The sequence below is a fragment of the Physeter macrocephalus genome, chromosome 7 (genome assembly GCF_002837175.3).
Source record: "Physeter macrocephalus isolate SW-GA chromosome 7, ASM283717v5, whole genome shotgun sequence".
Classification (NCBI taxonomy): Eukaryota; Metazoa; Chordata; class Mammalia; order Artiodactyla; family Physeteridae; genus Physeter; species Physeter macrocephalus.
This window is the reverse complement of record NC_041220.1, coordinates 20266906-20293288: the sequence shown is the minus strand read 5'-3', so window position 1 is coordinate 20293288 and position 26383 is coordinate 20266906. Positions and strand designations below refer to the sequence as shown.

Here is a 26383-nt window from a genome sequence, read left to right as displayed (position 1 = left end):
GGGTTTGCTCCTTTATTCTTACGTGACTGCCAATGAGACAGCCAGGGAAGCAACCTCAGCTACACCCAGCAGTTCACCATTGGAATCACATCACGACAGGCGTTAGGACACTTGCACTATCTTTCATGCCCTTTTTTCTGGGATCGCAACCTGTGAAGCCACTATAAACCAGACCTGCCAGTATCCATATTTGTCACCTTGTGGAAACGACTTGCCTAAAAAGGAACACAAAATAGAGCCAAGAGGAGATAACCCTGTCAATATCATGTGAGCTCTTGGATTCAACCATGCCTGGAGACAGAATTGCTATCCCTTGGGCTTTCTAGTGATGCAAGCTAATAAATTCCTATGCTTTTTAGCTTAAGCAAGGTTAGTTGGAATATTTTTGTCACTTGCAAACGCATGAGCTCTAAATAGTAAACAGTGTGTAGCTGAGAGGAAAGATGACTGCATGAGGTGTATTTCCCAACAGGAAACAGATGGTACTCTCGAATTGGAACATTTTAGGGGATTTTTTTAAACGAAGATTCTATTTACAAAGGTGTAGGTAGGATGGATCGGAACACGAGGGTTGTGTGTTAACTCAGAGTTGGGTAGAACAGTACTGTAATCACCCATAGGCCGAAAAGGACAAGGGGGGGACTAGTTACCAGATCATGAAAGGGGAGAATCATGCAGAAATAGTTACCTTGAAATAAATAGTGATGTTGAGTAAAGAGACACAGCTAGTTTAAAGTGAACTCACAAGAAAAGAGCCATGGGAATCAACACAATAACCTCCCTCTAGTTCTGATCTGCCTCTGGTCCCTACTGGCCTTACTCAGCTGAATGTTGGAGAAGCTTGTGACATAACCACACTAATCAGCCTCCCTGGTCAGAGCTGGAAATTCAGACGGGGAAAAGTTGATCTGCAGTTTCATATGCGAGATATTCAGCACAGCCTATGTGCTTTGTCCCTCACCACTCACTCTTGTCCTTCATTAGTTGAAAAATACATATTCTTATCTCAGGAGACACATGAAGTCCCATCAGCTGTTGTATTATCATGGAGTGATAATAACTCCATCGTACTGTCTTTCAGGGTCACCACTGAGTGTGATTGTTTTGCAAAGTCCGTCCTTCTTCAGCTGGTGCCAGCAAAGCACGCAGATCTATCCATAAATCAGGTCCATGCTTTTGCTTCCACAATTAACTAGTCATTCTGAACTCTCCATGAAGCCATAGATGTGAATGAGGGAAAGATGGCAAAGCAGTAGAAGCAGGTACAATAGTGAGTCTGAGCTTCTGCAGTTGATTGAATATGCTTAGGACTGGACTTGTGTATGCTACTTCAATTATGGTATAAAATTATTGTTTCTGTCCAATGTTAATTTCTGTGGATCAAATAGTACTTCAGATATAATGGGAAGTTCAGATTGCATAGTCATTTTACTTTCCATGGTCAAGTATTTAGTGTCTGGTAGCAAGCCAGGAGCTGCTTTTCAAATGGAAAATAGTTGTCAGTAAAGAAGGAAGTGGCCTTATTCCAGAACCCTGGGTATCTGTGCTGTTGATTTTCCTATTGAATTTGCCAGAGGCTCAAAAAGCATCTCTGTCTGCCACAAATACTTCCTTTATTCATGTGTCCTGTATTATGAGGCCCAGATAGCAGAACAGCCTGCATTTGCAATCTAGGCTTGCTACAGAGCCCATTCTTGCTATAGTTTTCCCTCTCAAAACCTGTAACCTTATAAATTACCAATACATAGGTAATAGGATCATACTCAAATATATGCATTGCCTGCAAAATCCTAACTGGTCCTAGGTATATACCTTTTCTAAGTGATGAGTTTTGTGTAAGGTGTAGCAACTTGCCCCTTACTTCAGAAAGGAGGTCACATTATGCCTACTGGACCACTCATATTTCAGACCCTGAAATTTTATAGTTTTCATTCCTGCTTTCTAGAATGCATATGTCTTATTAAGATATCTAGAGTGCTTGCTGCTTCCTACTTACCAGACCCAGTTAGCAATGTCACCTTTATGTAGTAGGCGAGTAAGACGTTTAGTGAAATACGGTGATCAAGGTCCATCTAGATTATATTACAACAAAGAGTAGGGGAATTGACATAGCACCTGGACCAAATAGTAACTGTATACTGTAGTCCCTGCCACGTAAATGGGAACTGCTTCTGATTTTCCTCACTGATTGAAATGGAATAATACAGCTGCAAATATAATCACCACATGATTAAGTCTGCTACAGTTTACTATTATTCTCCATGATACATCCGGCTTTTGTACCAACCAAATAGGCATGTTCAGTAATATGTGGTAAGCACAGCCACGATTTCATTTCTTACAATTTTGATAGTGACACTAATCTTTAGAATATCCCTAGAAATGAGATATTATTTTGGTTCATCATCTTATTGGTGGAGCAGGGGAGCCCGTTTCAGGGGTTTCTATTGATCTTTTCTAGCATAACGTCCCCCACTTCATAGGTCACTGTACCAATATGGGAACTTTGTCTCCTCTTAAACAAATTAATTCTCCTAAACGTTCTAGATAAGGAATTAATTGTATTTATCCCCAGTCTTCTGAGAACTACTATTAGATGTGAGCCAAGATTTCATCTCTTCTTGGTTTCTGTGAGCCCCTGCTTATTAGGACAAAAGGAATTTTTAGTCTTAGGGGATTCACTTCAGTTCATAGACAAAAATAACCCCCAGAAAGTGTGGGCATTTATCATTTGCTCAGTGCACAGTCACCATAATAAATTATTTCAGAGCTCCCAGGGAAGTCTTAGGACGAGATTTACAGGATTGATAAGTCCATATTACAATGTCTTTCGTCAAAGGGACCTGGACTACCCCTCAGTTAAGAGACTTCAGGTATATGAATCAATTTAGATTTAGAAAATGGATAGAAGGAATGAAGTTCACCTCAAAGATTCAAGTTAGGTTTCTGTACTGTGGGCCAATAATTTTTCCACTTACATATGTCAAACAGCCCATTAGTAGGCTGCCATCTATTTCATTACTAGGGACTTCCTCATCAAATCAGCATTGTCACAGACCCCTCAGATCCAAATTTATGATTATCATTCAAACCCTGTGGCTTATTACCTTATCTCTGACAGTTAATTGCTACTAAACATCCTCTACAAATCTAAGGTTTCCACTATTCACATTGAGATCAGTGAACCCGTTACATTGCATCATCCCCTCCATCATCTCTTTCCTAAAAGGAGCCATCATAGAACTTTTCAAGCATACAGCTGTCCCCACACTAATACATTTCTTAATCCTTTGGTGAATGGTGCATCCTTTGGGTCCTCCCAAAGGTTTTGACTAAACAGGCATCTGCTGATAGAGATTGGTTGATTCTTCTTTCCTTTTCTATATGCTCTTTCCTCATGGAGTCAGGTCTTGAATTTCTTAAACTGTGCTAGGTTGGAAAATAGCTGTCATCATAGGTCTAGAAAGAATAAGAGTTGATGATATTGGGTCCTAAGGGAAATCAGCACCAGGTTGTGAGGTAACTGCCTTAGGTTCAATCATTGAAAACCTTTTATGCAGAAGAAGACTATTCAGAGGGAGGGGATGGAGCAGAGACTACCTCCCCAGGCAAGAGAATTTCAAGAGAATTCGGAGGGTCAAAGTTCTCATCCCAATGTCTGCTCAAATGTCCAAATCCCCTGCCTCAGAGTACAACTCATTTTCTACCAGTTTTTTTTTTAATTGAGAACCTTGACATACTTGAGAATTTGATCAATGCTGCAGTCTCCCACTTCTTACAATCACATCCTGGGCTTGTGCCTTAGACAAATAGGTCCTGCAACAGTAGAAGATGAAGAACTCCTTCAAAGCTTCTTGTTCTCCATCTGTGTTATATAAATTTGTACCTCTTAATTTCTTTTTCCCCTAAGTAAGCCCTTGAGGGAAAAACGAAGTCAGCTTATTCCACATGCTTTATAATCTCTATTGTTGCCATAGTGATCTCCTACTTCTATCCCCTGCAACTGCACATCATTCTCTACCGCCATCAGTGATGATAAATTGGGTAATAGAAATACCTCTGTACCCACTTTCCCCTAGCAGGATGATTATCTCTGTGTTCCATGAATTTAGGAGAAACTCAATATCAGTATCCCATTTGGAAGGCCTGTTTCCTGTGGCCACTTCCAGTACCAATAAATACAAAATGTAATACTAATTATTGCATCACTCAGGGTCACAACAGGAAAGAGCACATTCAAATTAAAATAATTCAAAGGAGGCTTATAACAAAAGGACAATTTATTAAAATGAGATTTAGGAAGAACCACAAGTGATAATGTATTATTCCAGACTCTTTGCTACCACCCCTACTCCAAAGGTGGCAATGAAAGGAGGAAGCAGTTAGCAGAATCTGAAAGTTGAAAGACAAATATAGAAGGTCACCTTGAGAAAATCTGGTGAAGGAGCATTTCAGGAAAAGGGAAAAAAAAATACAGAGACCTTGAAACTACAGTGTGCCTGACATTGTGGAGGAAGAGCAAGTAGCCCAGTACCTGGAACAGAGCAAGAGAAAGACTATTAGAAAATGAGGACAGAGAGGTAGGAAGGTTGTATGTATCATAGGGTTTTGTAGGTTATTTTAAGGGTGTTGTTTTAACCTCCATATGCTGGGAAGATTCCAGAAGGTCTGATTCTGATTTACATTTCTAAAGGATCACACAGGAAACTCCATGGTGACCACAGACATGGAGACCAGTTAGAATATTATTACAATAATTCAGATGAAGGACAATGTTGTCCTGGACCAGCTCGGTAATGGTGTTGGCACAAAGGGATCCGATTTTGGAAACATTTTTTAAAGTAAATCTGATAGGAATTGCTGAGGAGTTGAATAAGGGTTGTGAAAGAAGGAAAAAAGAATAATCCCAAGTTTTTGGACTGAGTAACTTAAGAATGAAGTTGCCATTCATGGAGTTGGAGATGACTTTGAAAAAAACAGGTTTGGTGGGAAAAACAGGAATTTCTCTCTGGACACGTTAGGTGTGAGATGTTTTTAGACACCAAGTGGAGGTGTGAAGTAGGTCATTGGAAATCCAATCTGGAGTTCAGAGGAAAGGTCCAGCCCAGAGATATAAATATGGGAGTGTCAGCGCATTGATGGTACTTAAAGTCTCGATACTAGATGAGATCACCTAAGGAGTGAATATCAATAAAGAACAGCACCATAAATCTGAAATATGAATCAGTCCCTGAGCAAATTTTATTCTAAAATGATTGTTCTGAGGAACTTTAAAATTGTGGAAGGTCAAGAAGAGACAATTCTATTTCTCAATGGAATTATGTAAAATTCTTATTTAAGGGTGTAAGCATCATGGCTAAGTTGATGAAGAAGAACATGGTTATAAGAGACATACAGTCTCTTTAGATTTCCATTTCTTTATTCCCTCAGGTCTCACACATTTAAAATATGCCAGAAATGCCTTAGGAAAGGCCTTCCCAGGGCTTCCAGAAGGTGAACAAGGCACAGCCAGTGCTTGGCTGTGGACCTTTTGTAGGAAAACCTTATGTCTGAGTTGAATCCAAAGTAATTTCTCAAGCTTTTCCTCAGCAATTCTTTGGAGGCCATAGGGGGACAGTTAATATGCATCCACCAGAAGCAGTAACTTGCCCATATCAGGTCCCCTAGGAAAACTCCCCAAGGGCCCAAAACAGCCAGTGAATAAGAATCTGTGTACAACACCCACCTCAGTGCCCTTGATGGTATCCATCTGAGGGGACTTGAGCCCTTAGAGCCTTTAAATCCATCCAACCTCCTCGTGTGTATATGAGAAAATTGCTCATGCACAAATTGCTTCAACTTATGGTTTGACTGCTGGAAATAACAGAACCCCATGCCATTCCTGTCCTGGTGTTTACCCCCGTATGCATTTGGAAGCTAACAAAGTATGGATATTAAATGATTTGTAAGAGTCGCAGAGCAAGTCAGAAATCGGTTGACCTCATTCCACTTCTGGATTTACCACCTGGTCTTTTCACCTCAACCAAGGGTAACTTTAAAACCACACAATCACCACCAAATGTCAGTTCGACACACCCTAATAAAACTGGGAGCAGTTCTGAAGCCATTTCTATTTTGAACCCTTGTTGCTAGTGACACTTTAGCCTTAACATTTTCGTATTACTTTCCCAATTTTAAAAGGTAGTGGAGAAAGAGCACAGAAATAAGCTCTGGCTGATAATAAAATTTTAAAATTATATCAAGCTGTGAAATCATTTACTGGAGGGCTGTCAGGAGACATACCATGTATTATTTTGTGACCATTTAGAAATAATTTAGAAATAACCATTTCTCTCTAGCTAGTCTCATTGGCTGTAGTTCACAAGGGTACAGATGACATTGCACTAGGTGACTGGAAGGCCTCTGGGGCCGCTTTCCTCCCTGGGCCTGACCTTGTGCAAAACCCAGTTTCCTCATTAGTACAGCAAGTTACAACGTGGGCTCTGTCTACCTTACAGGTGCTGTAAAGACCAGGTAAGGTATTGCATGATAAAGTGTAAGCACTAAACGAATAATAATAAAAATACAAGTGATAATAGATAATATTAAACAGCACTCTGTGCAAGTTACCACTGTCGGTGCCAGTCTCTCCTCCTCACAGCAGCCTCACTATACAGGTGAGTATTATTTTATTTGCATTGATCTATTTCGTATCTAACACTAAAGAGTGCTAGGAATGAATGATTCTTGCTGCTGTTCTTATTTGGATGTTAAAACTGCATCAAGATTGTCATAGTGAGTGAAGTAAGTCAGACAAAGACAAATATCATATGATATCGCTTATATGTGGAATCTAAAAACATGGTACAAATGAACCTATTTGCAAAACAGAAATAGAGTCAGAGATGTAGAAAACAAACTTATGGTTACCAATGGGGAAGGGGGGAGGGATAAATTGGGAGATTAGGATTAACATATACACACTACTATATATAAAACAGATAACTAATAAGAACTTACTGTACAGCACAGGGAACTCTACTCAATACTCTGAAGTGACCTACATGGGAAAAGAATCTAAACAAGAGTGGATATATGTATATATATATAACTGAATCACTTTGCCATACAGCAGAAATTAACACAACATTGTAAATCAACTATACTCCTACAAAAATTAATTTTAAAAATAAAAGAAAATTTTTAAAAAAGAAAGCAATGGACAGCTGCTGAAGATCTTTAAGCAGAAATATAATACAACAAAATTTGTGGGTTTTTTTTTTAACTGTATCAAGACCACCCTCTCAAGTACCTCCCATCTTGACCCTGTCCAGTGATGAGCCAGTTCTAAAGAGGACAGGAAATGCATCTGCAGACTCACATCTACAAGCTGGTTGTGACCGGAACTCTGGCCAACCCAGAACTGCACGCGGGAATGTAGTAATATAGTTAAGGTAGAAGCAGGCGGTGGAGTGGGTTGTTAGGAAATTAGTTTTGAAACTGTGTTTGCACAGCAATCACATTGCATTTTTGTCTAATGGAGAGTACATGCATAATATATATAATATGTACATAATGTATGCACATATATAATGAATAATGTATGTAGCATGCAAATTAAATGTAGCCAAATTTGCTTAAAATGCTTTTATTCACACTCTACAAGAGATGAGAAAAGTCACAATTGTCTGCATCAAAGTAGGTGAAAGCTGTTGGTGATTTTAGGGGGATATCATGCCATTTGACCCACTCCCTTAAGGTGACTCCTGGGCTGGACTTTGTTCAGGCAGGTGGTATACAGGGATGAGCCTTCTGGTGCCCCCAGTCTCCTCTTTGCTTTCTCCTTTTTAATCTCCTTCTCTTGCCCCTTCTCCCCGCTCTCTCACTCCCATTCCTCTCCTCTTCTCTTTCTCTTCTCCCCTCTTCAATTCTTTCTCCCTTCTCTTCTCTCTCACTGCTAGCCTTGCCACCTCTTCATTTCCCTTTTCTGTCTCCCTTCCTCCTTTTCTCTCTCTTTCTCTCCCTCCCCCCACCCTTTCCTCACCTCCATCATGTGGTTTGAGCTTCTGCCTCACCCTGTTAGCCCAACCCCATTTCCTACTGATCTGAGAGCCTTCCTTCCCATTCTACCTAGATTTTGCCAGAGCCTTCCCTGCTCCCACAGCCTGACTGGCTTCCTAGCAGGACTGCATTGTTTAAGTGGAGCCACAGTACAATCCTGATGCCCAGATTCTCCCCACGTTGCCCCACTCCACACAGCAGATTGGACTCCTTGGTCCCAACACTGTCAGGAACTACGTCTGACCTCCCGGTATCTCTGGGGCATGGAGCACTGGGCAGCCTCAATGTCACTGAGAGCCCAGGTCAGCTTCCCCCGGTCCATCTCTTACCTGGTTCTACCATGTTCACCCCCCACCTCCAGGTGGTCCATGTTGCTGAGATCTGATCTGTGGGGATGAATCTGTGGTGAGGACTCACGGCCAGTGAGTAAGAGTCCTGGTTCCAGAAGAGCTTTTCCAGGCTGATAAAGATCCTAGTTAGTGACCAGGAAGCACTTAGTCATCCAAGGGACATTTATGGAGAATCTGATAATGTCTTAGCATGTTACGCATGCAAAAAGGAATACCTTAGTCCTTATCCTCAGGAACTTAATAGGCTAGTAGGATGGGGATGGGATGGGGCAGATGTAGGATCTTATTATAAATATATATTTATACAAACAGGAAATTACCATTCCATTTCCTATGGAAGAATAAAGGAAGAAAATTTACCTAGCCTGTGGACTGGGGAAGCGTTTCTGGAGGGATTGACTTGTGACTTGGGTCTTCCAGTCTGTGGAAGTTTTATTGGCTAAGACATTCCAGGCAGAAGCACAATATAAGCAAAGTTCTAGAGACAAGAAAAATGTGTAAATAAGCTATATGTTGCTAGAGAATGAATTTTGAGGTAGGAAATAGAGAAAAATAATCAGAGCAATTCACAGGCAGCTTTGTAAGCTAAGAAGGAGCAAGAACCAAAGGCTGGGAGAAGAGATTGACTGGAAAGGGGCAGATTCTGAGTTGGCTCAAGTCCAACAGGAAATTGCAGGGCAGATTCCCGGGGGCAAAGGAGAGGCAGATGCCTGGGGACACAGGGGCACCCAAGGACCCACCCCAGGTACTTAAGGCTCAGAGGAGCAGAATATTTTCTGTTTCAGAAGAAGACATTTCCTTATACCCCTGCCAAACTTTGTGCTTATTGGTGCAGGGTGAGCCTACAGCTTTCAGTACTACCTGCCAATCTGCTGAACTGCGGCCACCAGAACTAACCATAAATATACTTTAATTGGCTAAAGAAATATAGCCAATAGCAGAAAAATAAGATTGGAAATATAGGTGATATCCAGATTCTAAAAAGTCTTGTTGGCGAACCTTAGGAGCTTAGATTATTTTTTCTATAGGCAAACGGAAGTTCATCTGCCACCGACATTTCAACAAAATCCAGAACAAAGGGCCCTGGATTGAGGATTCTACTAACAATTCTAGTCCAAGACATGTAGTTTAGGCACATCTTACTTCCTTAGGCCAAGCATACATAAAGCTGAATTTTTAATTTAAAACAAAAGGAGAATTTGTATGTTTCACGAGCACTTTCACTATAGGATTTCCTTACCTTGCAAACTGTATCACCACTGTCACCTGCTTGATTTGCAAGCCTCAGCTAAGGTGCCATTTTGTAGGAACAGAGCTGGAGCATGGAGGATGGGACCCTGTGCTCAGGCTTCCCCATTTTGTACGCAAGAAAAATACCATTTTCACCTTAAATCTCAGGGTTATTTTAAATGAAAGGCAATAAAAAATCCAGAGTGCCTTGAATTCCTCAATAGAAACGTGCTACACAAGTGTGAAGTCCATAAATTTTATGAGCGTCTCCTTTTCTGCAGCCTAACAGCTGGCCCATAAGGGAAAAGGACTGGTTTAGACCCAAGTTAGAGTTACTAAGGGCAGCAGTGTTATCATCTGACGGGAGGTGTCAGAAATCCTTGTTAAAAGGGTAAGAAGGCCGCACTGCCCCTGTTCATGTAGATATCAGGATAACAACAGAAAACGGCAGCCATGCAAGTTTTGCTGGACTCCTACTGGAATGCTGATGGAGAATAAGATGTTGCTGTCAAAGCCTTATGATCCTGTGGTGAAGGGGGGGGCATCCTGAGTGATGGGCCATAACCAGTAACTAGCCCACAGGATTGTTAGAACATATGCAAATAAAATATAAGCACTTTAATTATTTATATACTTATATAAATAATCATGTGTTTAGGAGCTTAATCTCTACCTTTCTGCAAGAATGTAATCTACATGAGAGCAGGACTCAAGTTCAATATCATAAGCATTATACCTTACTTTTCAGTATAATACCTGGTACATAATAGGCTGTCAGTGAATATTGGTTCAGCCATATCCTGGTGTCCTGCAATATTATCACATCCTCCTTCAAGAATGAAAAAATGAACAAAATCACTGACTTTTGTAAACTTAAGTATTAAATCGTGTTAAGCACTAGATCCCACTCTGGGCCCAGGTAATACCTGAAACGTAACAGGCACCGGGACTAATTTAATGGTTTGTTTTCTCCACTTGACTATAAACACCATGAGATCAGAGATCATCTTTTGCTTGCAACACTGAGCATGGCTCCCAGAATATGGTAAGTGCTTTCTACCTCTCCTGCCAACTCAGTCAAATTTGGTGGACCTCTGAAGGATTCAGGGGCCGTGGAGTTTGTAAGAAATAACACCAAAGTAAGAATCACAAGCCCCGGTTTAAATTCAACTCTGGTGCCGTCAACTTAGGCATGTATTTAGACCTTCTGCGCTTCATTTTTCCTCGTCAGCCTAGAATATAATCTCTAAATTTCCCTTCTCTCTATGGCTTCCTGAAATGCCCCTACTCATCAGAATTTGTTTAGGTATCTAGTCAGAGAGACAGATAGAGAGAAAAAGAGATTACGTATGTGCGTTATGTATGTACTATGCTTCCTGTTGCAAACTTTCTCTATGTTTCAGAAAAATGATGAACTTCATCAGAATTGTATGTCATATTCAATGTTATATTATAAAGATTGCTCAGCCTAAATGCTACCCTCTCTGACCTTCTCATTTAAAGGAGGCCTCCTAGTTTGTTCACTGCTCTACCACAAGACCTAGAACAGTGTCTGGCCAGTAACTACACTCAATAAATACATGGTGAATGAGAGGAAAAAAGAAAAACATGGAGGAGAGAGGGAGAGAAAAAGAGAGAAATATTTTTGATTCAGGTCAGAAAACCAGCAGAGAAGCAAATGAAGTATATAAGGGGAACTCCAATTATAGACCGGTAGTATTGTTTGGGTTAAAAAAAAAAATAAGCAAGCCTCTGTTACACCATTGACTTGCTTTGCTGACAGTTAATTTTTAAGAAGGCTGAGGCTGTGATAAAAAGTATGAAGGAAACCATTGGTAGATATCATTTAAAGCCAAATTTATTAAGTGATAGTTAAACTGTACAATTGTACCCAGTGAATTCTTACTTCAAGTCCAAAGGAAACAAATAAATAGTACCCCAAGCCTAGGAGAACTAAAAACTCTCTCATAGCTTAAGAGAAAATCATTCATCCTATTCATACCATTTCTTAAGTGTGTCCTGTGGGCTAGATTGTATTTAGCTCTAATCTTAGGAAGTAATTACTACTGCCCTCAATTTACAGGTAAAAAACTGAGGCTCAAAGAGGCCAAATGACTTGTCTAAGGTCATTCAGCTAAGGGCGGGATGAGATTAAAGTCCAAAGCTACCAAATTTAAAGTCTGGACATCTTCCTTCATGAAATATGTAGAAGTATTCTGTCTCTAAGGAATATAGAGTTTTCTCTCAAACTTATAAACCACCTCATGAGATAGAAAAAGCCTAAAAACTTTATCAAGGTCTTAGACGTAGTATTATTGAAAAGTTGCTTTCAGAATGAAATGCTTTCATTTTAATCCTGTTTTCCAATAGGCTTCCATTATAACATTTGAAAGCACATTTCCATAGAAAAACGAGGCCTCGGGCATAATAGAAACACCCTTACTCAAACAGAACTCTTAAAAAAATCATGCTCCAGATCAAGTTAATGTATAATAATAAAATATTCACGTAAACCAAGTCCTCCAATTCAAACAAAACACAGAAATCATGTCTGACAATGGTTCAATGGTCTAAAAAAGAAAACAAAGGACAGAAGCTCACTGCCTTAACAGTTACTGTTTTATGAAATCCCCGTACTGAAATTCCACATGTAGCTCTCAGTAGCTGATAGAGCTTGGTTTCAAAACACATAGAGAAGCTTCTGGCTTCTAGAAATAAACAAGTTGAGTTGGACTGCAGTGGAAAGGAGACAGAAGAAATCCAGAGACTGAATTTCAAAACAACTTGAAAGAGGACTAATGAGGAAGTTGATTTCTAGAAATACACAGCCAAGAGCATCTGAAATGTACCTCCTAGGAGTCCTCAGGCGACAGGCCAAGTTCTCTTTTTACCTAATAAATTTATAAAACTGTTGCATTTTAATGCCCAGAGGCAAGTGAAAGTCTCCACTCCTTATTTTTGATGCAGAATACATGTCTGGAAAGGTCTAGCAACTCATGCAGTGGAGCACAGCTAGTTAGAAAGTCTTTTGAGCCATTCCACGAAGGTAAGTATCTTTTGATAATTTAAAACTATTGAAACTATTAAAAACGATTTCAACTCGCCTAAGCACATTGGGCAACATTAACAAATTAGCAGACCACTATAGATTTTTTAAAATAATTACCTTTCAAATTGTTAAAATAAAATGTCATTCAATAAAAACAACTCTTTGCAAACATGTGAACTCTTTGGAGTCAGGATGTTTGGTGAATCTCTCGATCAACAGGTTGAACAGAAAGCTAAGCGGTGGAGCTTGTATTAGCAAGGTTAAACAGCGGGATTTAGAACGATCCGCGTTATACGCAGGTAGGCTGAAAGAGGCTGTGGAGAATTCAGAACAGCTAGGATATTATTAGCAAAATATTTCTCTAATAGAAGTGTGCCGGTTGACACAGGATACACAGGGATCAATCTGGAGTGGAAATGAGAAAGGATCAAAGTGCCATGGAAAATAGGAGCGCATGAGGAGGGACTGAAGGATGAATCCACTCAGCATGACATGTTTCCCCGCCTGGCAGCTCTGCCGGGCCAGCGGAACACGGTTCTGTCAACAGACTTGTCCAGCAAGGGTTCAAGAAAGAAAACACTTCTACAGCTCTGCCAAGCTACATTTTTAAAAAAAAATTTTTAAAACCACTCTGACAATACTCTCGGGAACGCGAGGCTCCAAGAGTCAAGAAAGCACAGAGCTGAGGTTTCTGCTTCATACCTTCTTGTCTTCGCTGTTTCCTGTACAGACCAGGCACAGAGATACAGCTGAGAGATCACAGAGTAAACCAATATGCTTTACACGTTGTTCGTTGCATTTTGAAAGGTTTTTTCCTAAACATCGTTGGCAGCATTTTTTATTATTATTTTAATCGTTTGCAATTTCATGTTGGACTTTAACATAAGGCCGTTTTCCACGTTTCTTGCCAGCAACAGAACTTGGTCAGCTGCCACTCCGAACTAGTTCCACGCTATCTCTCCCCACTATCTGTAACGTGACCCACTTCTGGTGAGAGAAAAGAGCTCCTGATCCTTAATTACCGCAGCTTGAGGGAAGCTCTTTGCCAGACATGGGAGGTGTGTCTGGTCCTTAGAGTGAGTGGCGGAGTGTTGGGCACAGGGGAAGGTCTCTTGCAAAAGGTCAAATTAAAAGAAGGCCAGCACTGCATCTGCTGAGTAGCGCACCAAACTGGGACTCCATGCAGCCCAGACCGGCTTCCTGTGCCACTGGGGGGAAATTAGGGAGGTGGCAGTCAACACAATGGGACTGCACTGGGGCCCAGCAGGACCACTCACTTGCCTCGTGAATGTGAGGGAGTGAGTCTCACTGAGCCTGAATTATAGCATCTAAATGTGGGGATAAACATAACTAAGTTAATTAGTAAACATTAACCATGTTTGATAGGAAAGTGTCTGCACAAAAGTCCTTTGTGAACTATACTATGACTTATGGAGGTTAGTTATTAATGTTACCAGGCAAAATCATTTCCTTTCTGAGTACACACACACACACACACACACACACACACACACAAGATACAGAGGGAATAATTTCAGTTAATTCATTATTTCAATATATTTTGCTTTCCTTAACTTACATAACTTAAAACTATTCTTCATATGAGTGTGATATATTCTGTCAGCGTGATAAGATGCAAAATGAACGTCTTTGATGAAGTGGATTAAGGTACGGCCTCGCCGGGGCTAACGGGTAGTGTGCATGGCTCTCCCGCCGTACTCCATGGGCTGGTGACGGAACTGGAAACTGAAGGTAAGTGGAGGAGAAATCTGGGGAGTCCAAGCCGTCTCCTTAAAGCCGTAAAATCCATTTTAAAAGGGAAAATTTACATTAAAGGACAAATACCTTATGATTCCTCTTATATGACGTACCCAGAAGAGTCAAATTCATAGGGATAGAAAGTAAAATAATGGTTACCAGGGGCTGGGCAGATGGGGAATTATTGTTTAATGGGTATACAGTTTCAGTTTGGAGTGATGAGAAAGTTCTGGAGATGAATGGTAGTAATGATTGCACAACTATGGGAATGTACTAATTAATACCACTGAACTGCAGGTTTAAAATGGTAACTTTTATGTTACATATATCTTACCACAATAAAAGAAAAAGGAAAACTTATTTCAAAAGTTTGAGCCACTTCATATTGAATAATTGATTCGATTGAGATTTTTGAGGAATTGTTAAATGCACAGAACCAAAAGACGTATATCACGTTCTATCACAAGTCAGGAAGGAAAGGAAAATAGTTATTAGGAGATCTTCCATGTTCACTTCTGGATTGGCATGAAGCCAAAACAAATTTTAAAAAAGAAAGCTGGAGAGTCACACTGATTGAATTGTCCATATTTTACTAAAACATGGCATTGCTACATCTAAGTATACTCTGTCCCCTGAAAAAGAATGGGGACAACTTTATCAGCTATAATTGAGTTCCAAATACTATAAAATTCAGAGAAAAAAAGTCATGAATAGGATGAATAAAACAATTTGGGACCCAGAGCAAAAAGAATACTTATATTTCACGGCTTACAACCAAGATAAATATATACACAAGAAACACCAGACTGAATTCATTGCAAAAAAGTTTTATATTCCCAGTAAAAAGGAAAGCAAAAGGAATTTTTAGGTAGATATAAGGACAGTAAATATGAAGGAAATTTCAAAACCATATGAAAGTGATTAACTTTGTATCATCTTTATCTTTACTAGCAATCAGAAGACAGATAAAAACAGACATCCTTTCTAATTTCAAAGAGCTACAGCAATTGAACTGAGTTAATACAATCTATTTCAAAACAGGATACTTGTGAAATCACAGGTGTGACCTTCTAACTAGAAGGGAAAAAAAGACAAAATTCATTGTAATTAAGTCAATTGCTTGAAAAGAAGTCATTCATTTACGATGTCCATAAAAGCAAGATCATTTCCAACTTGATAGTCATCACAGTAGATTTTGTGAAATACTGGAAATTTCCAATGCCTTCGCTAATAAATGAAAGTGTCAGATCATTTCCTCTTGCAAAACAGAGACTCTGGCATAATTTTGATGCAAACAGTATGTTTATTTTAATGTCCATTACTGCCTTGAAGTATTTTCTTTTTAACAGACAATACCTTCTCCGAATACCTCCAGTTTTTTTTATCTGCAAACTGGACAACAAGTTACAAGTGGTTTCATCTGAGCTAGCAAGCTCTTAAGGCCTCTTGCCAAATTCGAAAGAGTGTGGCAAAACAGAAGAAAGAAATTGCATCTTTGAGCCCTTGGGGGCCTTAGAGAGACTTGGAGGACCAAGAATAACTAAGATGCACCATGTCCACCAGACACACAGCCTCCTGGGAAGAAGGTGGATTTCCTCCAGTTCTTCACAACATACACGACTCTGCCATCTAATTTTCATTTCACTTGTTTCTCTTTACTGTTGCTTTACAAACATGGCAGCTTGGTCTCAGAGGAACAAAATTTTATTTCTTTCCTAATCTTTTTCCCCCTGTTCGCACCTTTTTCTGCTTTGTTTTGAAAATAGTTATGCCAATTCTAGTGATTTGGTTGTTTTCTTGTTTGTTGCCTTACACTGGGAATTGGATTTATTGATCCAGTGACTACCCAAAAGCCCGACAAAAAACCTGAAAGTTTTATGGCTTTTCCATTTTCTTCTACTATAACTAGAGATTGCTTTATCTTTCATTACAAATTTAAAATTCAAAAATTATTCCATTTATTTATTATCTTACCAGTATAACATTAAGTCTGAAATAATTTCTATGAATGTAATCATTTTAGTTTTCACAATTGCTAATTATTTCACTTGGTCAAAACTAGATGTATGTTGTTCTGTCCTGTCTAGGATACACACACCCTCATCCACACGAGCACACACACGTCCCTGTTCACACACTACATACCCATCTTGGCTTGAGTCCTCATCACGCTCTCAGAAAATTCTAGCAAGACTTTCCCATAAATAAAACTCTGATAATTTATGCCTATCAAAAGACAATGTGTTGATGTAAATACACATCTACAAAGTGTTATGAACTCACTTATGGGGCATTCTTCATCATAAACAACCATATTCTGTTTTAGCATTTGTTGCTGAAATATACAATAGTTGCAGACACAACACTAAAAGCCTAAAGGAATGAGAACATTTGGCCTGTGTAAAGAGTAAACAGGTTTTTCAAGTATATTATTTTTCAAAGAAATAGTCTGGAATATGAGAAATGAACGGAAAGAAGCCTGGTATTAATGCATTTTCTTTTTCAAAAATCCTGAAAACCAGCCATATGTTCTACATTACTAATATGCAGATGGTCTCAATGCAGTTATTTTTTCTCTAATTAAAGCCATCAGGGCAAAATAACGCAGTTGTTTAGGAAGTTGATTCAGCTGGGTCTCTTTCTTCCCTTCTCCAGAAGAGCACCAAAGCCTTTACATGTTTATATAATTTGGGAATCCTCGCTGGTAAATGAAAAAGAGAGCCGAGTGAAGCAGCAGGAAGGGTAGCTTTATTCTTTCGTGCTTTGTGGTAGATTGTGCACTTTATGAAGAAAATGCATTTCACAGATGGATTTCTCTTAGATATTTTTGTTTAGACCCTACCTTTGGCATTTTGTAAGCAATAACTTCACTGAATTCGGCACCCTTGCTGTGTCTGCCCTTGATCCAGCAATGATGTTGAAATCAAGCGTATCAAGTTCACCTGTCAGCCTGCCTGCTTGTCCCCTTAATGACAGCTCTAAGCTGAGCATGTCAGCTGGACCTGGCTGAACTGCTCAAGTCAGAGGTTTGACATTCTATTATAAGGTGCCTTCCACTCCTCTTTGATGAAGACGGGGGTGGATGATGGATGACAAGTATATGAACTATTGCTGTACTTGTTCTTCATTTGCAAACAGCTCTGACAAAATAATTCTGTCCCAGGCTTTCTCTCTCTCCCCTATACCTCTGGCCCTTAAGCAACCATAGACCTATCTGGCTTTCAAAGGTGTTGTTAAGAAGGCAGCTCTAGAGGTGGAGAAACGAGCCTTGTGAAGGTAAGCTTAAGTTTCCATTCATACAGTTACCTTGCTTGACGTCATCATTATGATGAAACCCTTTTTCCTTCATACATACGTATGTTGCTTAAAACAAAAAGGCTATAGGGAAAGGGATGTATGGTGAGGATGCCACTCTTATAAAGTGCTATCACAGAACCTAATTTTTTTCATGCCACCAGACCTATAGAGCTGAACTCCTTATTGCTACAGCTTTGGTTGCCAGAGCAATCTGGGGGGCGTGGAACAGCTCAGTGAGATGGGGCAAGGAAAAATGAACACCCACTCATCTGGAGGGTGGCCATCTTTATAGGGAACCTGGAATCCTTCAATGTAAAAGTTTTTCACTTAAAATGAAATAATAATCTTTACCCTAACTGAGTAAAAAATTTTCTTAAAAAACTGTACTAGATGTAAACTTCATGTTTATCAAATTTTACCCAAGCACAAATATAACTCCAAACTTGAGAAGAGACAAAGGGAGAAGTCTGACATCTGATGCTTACTTAATATGAAACGTTTCCCTCCAAGAAGCACTCAGAGGGAAAGTCCATAGTCTGCATATTCTGTGAGATATTCCCTCCCCTTTTCTAACATGTGTGCGTTGGAACATTTCACCACCCGTCTGAACCAGAATTATGTATCACATAAAGTTCTCGGGGCAAAATGGAGCTACAAGTATTGTAAGGTCTACTCGGAAAGGTCATGTTAGCTGAGTCTTCTGAGGGTTCATGTGATGATCAGAAGGTCTGCCTAAACTGGTCCTGGCAGGGCTACTGCAAACGCTGCTGGGAGGACAGAGACGAGATATTTCGTCCTTCTCTCCTAGTCTCTTAGTGCTCATGAAAGCTACTAAGCTCTCTCTCCACGTACACCTTTCTGGATGTCATTTGTGACTCTGGAACTAGGACTCTACAGGCCACAGTGGTGCTTTGCCAGCCGGCTGCTTGTTAAACGCTGCCCATAGGAGACAAGGGGAAGATGGGAAGGCTGGGAAAGGAGAGGGGATTGGCTCCTTTTTGTCTGCTTCCTGAATCTCTTGTTTCCTGCTCCTCTTGGACTTTGGCTTTATTAGCATCACTGAGCAATACTTCATCAAACCATCAGTAGCAATCCCTTCCCGTAGCAGGAAGTCTGAAGTTCTAACATTCACAGAACCAGCCTCATGGTGCCACCTCAGATTCTAGAACCAGTCTTGACATGCTCCTTCCAAGATTCCAGCACCAGGCAGCCAGCACTCACTCTCAGAGGTCTATGCCCCAGACTCACAGGGTCCCTTCTCTGGACTCAGAGACACCAGCACCACATGGCATCCATACCTCAAAGATTTTCTGTTTGATAATCTCAACCTCTTCCCTTTGTTCCCCCATGCCTCTTCCTGCAGGTGGGAGGAACTACATAATTTGCAGCTCCAGTGAAAAGTGAAAACATTATATCCCTGTTCAAAAATTACTAAGAATTTCAAGATGGCAACAGCAGAGCATTAAACCACATGCAAGACCTTGTGGAAATGCAGGGGTCACACACACATGAAGCCACCCTTGTGGACAGGGACCACCTCTCTGTGATACATTAATGTTCATCTGGGGCATTTTTAGTTCATTGATACCAAATTAGCAATTCTTCACTAAGCTTTCTCTGTTAAAATGAGCAGTTTAGTTTTTTGTCTTGAAACCGGATCCTAGCTAAGATCCTATTCTTCTGCCCTTTGTGGTGAAAGAGTGATGAGAGTATGTCTCCGGAGTGACAGTAAGGCCTCTTTTTCTGCACCCCCTCCTAACAGGAAAGACATTCAGAATTCAAGTTCCAACTCTCATCTTGGGGTTCTCGGGAACAATGTTCAGAAGTCCATAGTTCAAACCATCCTGACACGTTTCATTCATGTCTGCTTCCTAGCAATATAGCCACCAATGTTCTGAACAGAGTCGCTGAAACATGGCAGTACCTACGGGCACAAGTAACCTATCTACAGATGGCATTTACTCCCCCAATCATTAATTTAAATAGAAAAAAAAATAATACATGGAAACTACTTAGAAGTTTAAATTCCTCAAAGTCCTTGGCAAGTTGAAAATCAAATCATGCAGTAGTGGGCTTCCCTGGTGGCGCAGTGGTTGAGAGTCCGCCTGCCGATGCAGGGGACGCGGGTTCGTGCCCCGGTCCGGGAAGATCCCACATGGCGGAGCGGCTGGGCCCGTGAGCCATGGCCGCTGAGCCTGTGCGTCCGGAGCCTGTGCTCCGCAACGGGAGAGGCCGCAACAGTGAGAGGCCCGCGTACCGCAAAAAAAAAAAAAAAAAAAAATCATGCAGTAGTAAGCATTACCTTCAATAATCATTTCCCAATCTGATAAAACATTGCATCCGTCTCTCTTACCTCTTCTAGGAGCAGAGAGAGAAATTCCTTTGGGCAGCAGAGACTAACAGAAGTGCTATCAACTATTAACTTGAGCTCTCTCAAGGAGAGAGCCCTTTAGTGGAGCATTCTCAGACTCTGCAAAATGGAGCATCCTCAAGTCCTAGTTACTAAAAATAAAACGTACTTTACTCAGTAATTGGAGAGAACAGCATTAAACACTCATGCCACAGCTACGGCAGGATTGAGTGCAGTTACCCTACACTGCCGCAAAGCTTTGTCAATAGCCTAGGTATGTGATAGCACCCACCGGCTACCTTATTGAACACTTATTATGTGTCAGATCCTGGACTAGGCATTTTAACACAGATTTTCTTGTTTAACCTCATAACAGCTCCAAAATTGGTATGGTTATACCTAGATTACTTAGGAAGGAACCCAGGCTCAGACTGGTAAAGAAACATTCATGGTCACGCTTAAGAGTAATTCCAGGTAATACAACAAAGATTTTCCTTGATTTCTTCTAGAAACAAAACCAAATTTCTGCAGGTGTTTTCATATCATTTCCAGAAGCACTGTTACCAAATTATTCTCTGGGAACAACTGATTATCTTTTGAGATGAAATTAACTTAGTAGATCACTAAGATCCATTCTTCAAGGTGGTATCATGCCAAAGTAAGTAGCTAAGTAGAGACCATCTAGTGCTAAATGCTATTAGGTCAGCCGCTAACCTTCCAATCGCTTCTTGGGTCTCACACAGAAGACAGCACTCGAGACTTCCAAGAACTAATTTAATCATTTAGAGTCAGGTTTACCTCTAAATAACATCACACATCAGATAAAATCTAGAAAATTCAGTCCATTATGCAGATATTTTCAAGCATCTGGCTATCTGGTATTATGGAGACAGGATGCCTGAATGTTTATGTGAGGTCTTTGGTTTTTCTTTAGGTATTTGGCATTAGCCTATACTTTTCCCTAGGACTACTTGCCAGGCTCCTTAGTCAAGCCATGATTTTATGGAGCAATAAATAAATAAATATATAAAATTACACATATACATTCCATTTCCTCTTCCTCTTCTCTTGCCTTGACAGCTCCTATGAATGAAGGAGCCATCATTTTGTTTCTGTAAATATTAATATTAAAAATAAAAGTAAACATAGATTTGGACTTATATCTATGAATAAGCATGGAAAACATAACTGGAAAGTTTTGGTGGGTGCTGAATTATCTGGTTAAGGGCAGTAGATAGTCCATTCAGGAAGGCATAGAGCAGCTTCACCTCTGCCGATTCCTAAATCTGCAAATCTATTTAAAACCCAAAGTGGAAAAACTACGTGTCCAATCAAGCACGGTGAGCACAACTTGGAGCCTTTCTCTACTAAACACATATACTTTAGAAATATAAAAAGGGTAAGGGAAAGAAACCCGCAGTGTCCCAAAACTCAGGAAAAACGTCCATGAAGTTGAGTCTTATTATGCAGACTGAAGGGCATACAGGAGGCTTGTTGTTTCCCAAAGAGCTGTAACTAATATCAATCAGATGCAATGCAATATCGGGCTGAGTCAGCAAACGCTCCCCCCCATCATTCCGCCATTAATTGTATACATTTGCACTTCTTTAACATCAGCAAACCTCTCAGTTGAGAATGGCTTTTTGAGATATGCAGCTCTGCTCATACCTTAATAATACACCAAAAGTTACCTATGGTAAAGCCCATACTATATTATCTGAACATTTCCTTAATGCGGTGACTGCATTTCTAATCACTTCACCACATATTCTACTCCCAGTTATGAGCAGAGCCATTAACCCTTTTACAATACTCTTGATACAAGCACTTTCCCAACTGCATTAACACCTATCCTAGAGAAGTGTGTAGGCAGAGTTCTTTGAGGTGCATATGCCTATATTTACTCATGCTCTTCTCAGCCATATAACTAATGCTCAAGAACATCCCAAAGAGCATGTCAGGGGGAGGGAGGTGGGAGGGGGAAATAAAAAAGAGGGTTCTAGAATAGTAACAACTAGCACTTATATAATATAACTAGTGCCAGGTGCTGTTCTAAGCACTTAAAATGTTACCTCATTTAGTCTTTACAGCAACCCTAGGAGGTAAGTACTATTATTATCCCAATTTTACAGTCAAGGAAACAGAGAGTTAAAGTAACTTGCCCTCGTTCACACAATTGAGAAGTAGTGAAATTGTGATTCAAACCTGGGTAGCCTAACTCCAAAGTTCATGGTCTTAATTATAATGTCATTTGGTTTTTTGTCACAACCGAACATATTTTGAAAGATGATTCCAGAAGGCCCAACAATGTGAGTGACTATCCTTCTACTAACGTCTATAATCAAGCAAGAACCGAAACGACGGCTTTTTAAACCTGCTCCTGACTATCTGATAGAGATAGAAAGATAGATGATACATGAATAGATGATAGAATTTATAATGTATATAGTTAGATACATAAAATAAATTAACTGTCAATACCTTCATAAATCCTAGAAAAACAAAGTCAGAAAAACAGTAAATTTTGAGACAATTTTTAAAATAAAAAAGGAGAAAATTTTTTCTAAGCAAGAAATTATAAATCAACTGGAGGTGCAATGCTCCAAAAATAATTTAAAAAAAACAACTGGGAGGAATTCAATAGAGAACTGAAGAAACAGGCTGACCAACACAAGTCCTACATACTCAAAACCTCAGGTAACATATTTTATAGGTTCTCAACTCCTTGAATATTGAATATCCCTATATTTACTTGTAAATATAAAATTCCAAAATCTCATTTTTTATAGCAATCCCATAATTGGGTTGTCTCCACTCTCCGTTTTGTAACTCCATTGTCACTTGTAATCAAAACAAGACAAAAAGACCATTTCTATATATTTTGTGCAATTCTCTAGGATGGGCAGGCATTTTGCCTGATGTTATGAATATGACATGTTTCCAGAGCTCTCTTAGCAGTTCACAACTGAGAAGGCAGGAGATACATATGCACTAAATAACTCTAATAAGAGGCGATCTCTGATAAGTGCTAGTCTGGAGAACTAGTGGAAGGGATGTGAGAGCTGAGAAGGGCATCTGAGCTTTCGAGAAGGGTTGAGATTTGAGATGTTAAGATATCAGTGACAAGAGACACGGGAGGAGGGCATCTGAAAAAGAAAAGTCAGCCCCAGACAAGACACACGGGGTTCAGGGAGAGGGAAGAGGCCAGCACAGGATGCTGAGAAGTTGGCGTGTCAGATGGGCAAATTGTGGAGTTGTCAATAGGGCCGAATAGACAACCTAGGAACAGACTGCAAGAACTCGAGTTCTTAGCTAAGTAAGCTGGACTTTCCCCCAAAACCAGAAGAAAAGGCCAAGTTATAAAAGCATGTGGTTCCTTCTGGCCATTCAACTCCTTCTCAAAAGTGAGAAAGATCTAAACAAAAGCAACAGCAATAAGCATACAGTCCTTTCTTCACTGATTCCATGTAATTTGGGGGTGGGAAAAACTGATTCCTACTATGTGATTCAAAGGACCTGGTGTCAGTAGAACCGAGTTCTAGCTGTAATTACTTATTTACAATGTGACCTGGGGCTAATCACCCCAGGGCTCCTGTGGGCCAGGAAGCTAGTTTTGGAGAATGATCCTGCTGACCCTCTCCAGTTCTCTGGACGTGCTTCAGGGGAGGTTAAGAAGGAAAAGCCCTTACCCCACCCTCACACAGGAAAGCTTTACTCTATATATTGGGCTTCTGCATAAACTTTCAGTGAAAGAAAATGTCCTACAGTTTAAAAACCATTTAAGGAACATCTGACTGTATCACCTGTAACGTTCCTTTAGCTTTTATGTGCTATCAAACCTTAGTATCTCTCTGTCTGTATCATTTAAATAGTGTTTTTCTCATTCATATCCAAACATGTGCCATAAAATGGGTCCACGTGCTTTCACGAATGTATTTGATAAGGCCTGACATGGGTTCCAGTTTTGTTCCTTTGTCGCATGGGCTTTATGATATATTTTCTTATATTTGTTTACGGGCATAATGCAGAGCACAACTAGTGGTATAAAATAATGAAAACCAAGTAGAACTGTCTGGAAAATGAGCTTCTGGCTTAGTCATTGTCCCAGCAGTTCTCCATATCCTGGGAAATGTAGAAGAATACCCAGCCCACTGGGTGCCAAATTTTTGCCAAATCCTCTGTTTTGCTCCATTTAGTTCTCCAAGTCCTGAGGAGCAGGGTTCATAGCAAGTTGCCTCGTCATTAAAATGACCAGCAAGCATACAGTGAGTGAGCCGTAAACATTAACTGACAAGGGTGAATAATTCTGGTTGACTTCCTGAGCATTTTAGTGACTTGGGCAAGGTCTAAAGGGGGAAGAGTTGGGTTCTCCAATTAGAGCATAGATGGATTCGAGTCGAGCAGCAGAGGTGGAGATCTCCTTTCCCAGAAGCTGAGACCACCCTCCTGGGCCCATTTGTCTTTACAAGTGCTCTATACCTTTGTACATCCCCTCTTCTCAGTGCAAAATCCACCTAGGCCAGGTCCACTTGCTTAGGGCTGTTCTCTGCTAGCTTTCAGACAAGAAATACGGCCAATTTATCTGTGTTCATGTTTTAAGGTGTTAGTTGTAGCATATCCGGGAGGGAATTAACCTGGCTAAGACAGCACCATGTGAGAGCTTCCACCAACTGGTTCTGTCCACCTTGGAGCCATCAGAATCTTAACTGTAACAGCCAGCAGGGCACTAATAAAATCTGGGGATTCTCTTTACCTTGGACTTAGTGAATAAGAAAATCAAAATGGATTAGTCTAAAAAGATTGAACCGAAACTAGATATATATTTATCTTATTATACAGTTACCTTATTAAACAGTTAATTTAGGCATAAATGCATTCAAAAAATTACAAAGGATGTATGGTGGGGATTTTGATGTAAATTTCTAGTTACTCCTCACCACAATTTGGTGAAAATTCTTTGGTAGATATAGCTGAGAGAATGGTTTCTGTTCTGATTTGGTCTAAATTTATCTTCACCTTGCATTGTCACATCCTGTTAATCCTCTGGCCAAGGCTGTCTGTTCCTGTTCTACACCACTCTGCTATGGAATGGGGTGCATTTGGATATCAGTATTACCAGACATAGTCTCTATATTTGCTCAAAGTTCAGATTTCATTTTATTTTATTTTTTTCTTTTTTTAAAATTTTATTGACATATAGTTGATTTACAATGCTGTGTTAATTTCTGCTGTACAGCAAAGTGACTCAGTTATACACATATAAATACATATTCTTTTTCATATTCTTTTCCATTATGGTTTATCAAAGTTCAGATTTTAATAGCAATATCTTAAGCAGTCTTCCTAAGCGGCTTTGTTGACTTCCAATATACAATCCTTGCTGTTACCTACTTTTCCCAGGAGTGGTGTAAGTTTATTTACAGCGCGTGCACACACATTTGCACATTTTATTTCCCAACTGCACACAGCTTGCTTCCTCTGTGATCTTCCTGATTAACATTACTGCCACCCTGAGGTGGTGGTGGGAATTACAGCCTACTTGTTTTGATAAAAATTGAAACTTTCAATGTCAAGGCATACTTTTGAAAAAGTGGATTCTCCTCTGGACCAGAAATGTTGAAACCATAAAATTTCTATTATGATGTTATCAAAACTCACTGTCTAGAAGCTTCTGTTTAACATCAGTGACCCCTGAGCTCCTGACTCCATATACAATTGCCTCCTTAAGACTTTAGATGGATATTTAAAAGAAACTCAAAATCACAGTTCAAACAAAAATTCTTGAATTTCACCTCATTTATCAAGACTGATTCCTGCCTCAGTCCTTCCCCATCTCAGTAAAATGACACAAACATTCAGTGACTAAGGTAAAAAATGTAGGAGTCATCCTGGTTTCCTTTCTTCCCATTTGCCACGTCCAATCCAACAATAAGAGTTGTAGGCTCCACCTCCAAAATATTTCCCACCCTACTCCCTTCTCTCCATATGCCCAGCCACCATCTTGGTTCCAGCAGCTTTCACCTCTGACCAGCACTGTGCTATGGCCTCCTGACGGTTTTCCCTACTCCTATACCTACAACAACTACAAATCATCCTCATTAAAATAGAGAGATGTTTATAAAACTCCCCTGGGGAAAATTCTTCCCATGGCACTTAGAATAAATTCAAACTCTTACTATTACATATAAAGAATGGCCTTGCCTCTTCTCTTTCCCTTGTTCAACTCTTTCCCAAGCTCCAGTCATAAGGAACAAGGTCTTCTCCATTTCCTGCCCATAGGACTTTTTTTTTTTTTTTTTTTTTACTTAC

The 26383-nt window shown here is 40.0% G+C and overlaps 1 protein-coding gene across 9 annotated transcripts in view; it reads right to left on the bottom strand.

Moving 5' to 3' along the window:
• The window catches only part of LOC114486557 (uncharacterized), a 71253-nt gene that overhangs the window by 28528 nt on the left and 16342 nt on the right, over positions 1 to 26383 (bottom strand). Inside the window, exon 1 of one of the 9 annotated variants that reach the window (XM_055085871.1) lies at positions 14249 to 14306. The exons of the other annotated variants lie outside the window; for them this stretch is intronic. The gene's annotated coding sequence lies outside the window, so the exon portion shown is untranslated. Of the gene's footprint in view, positions 1 to 14248; positions 14307 to 26383 lie in introns of those variants that run through there. 9 annotated transcript variants of the gene reach the window in all.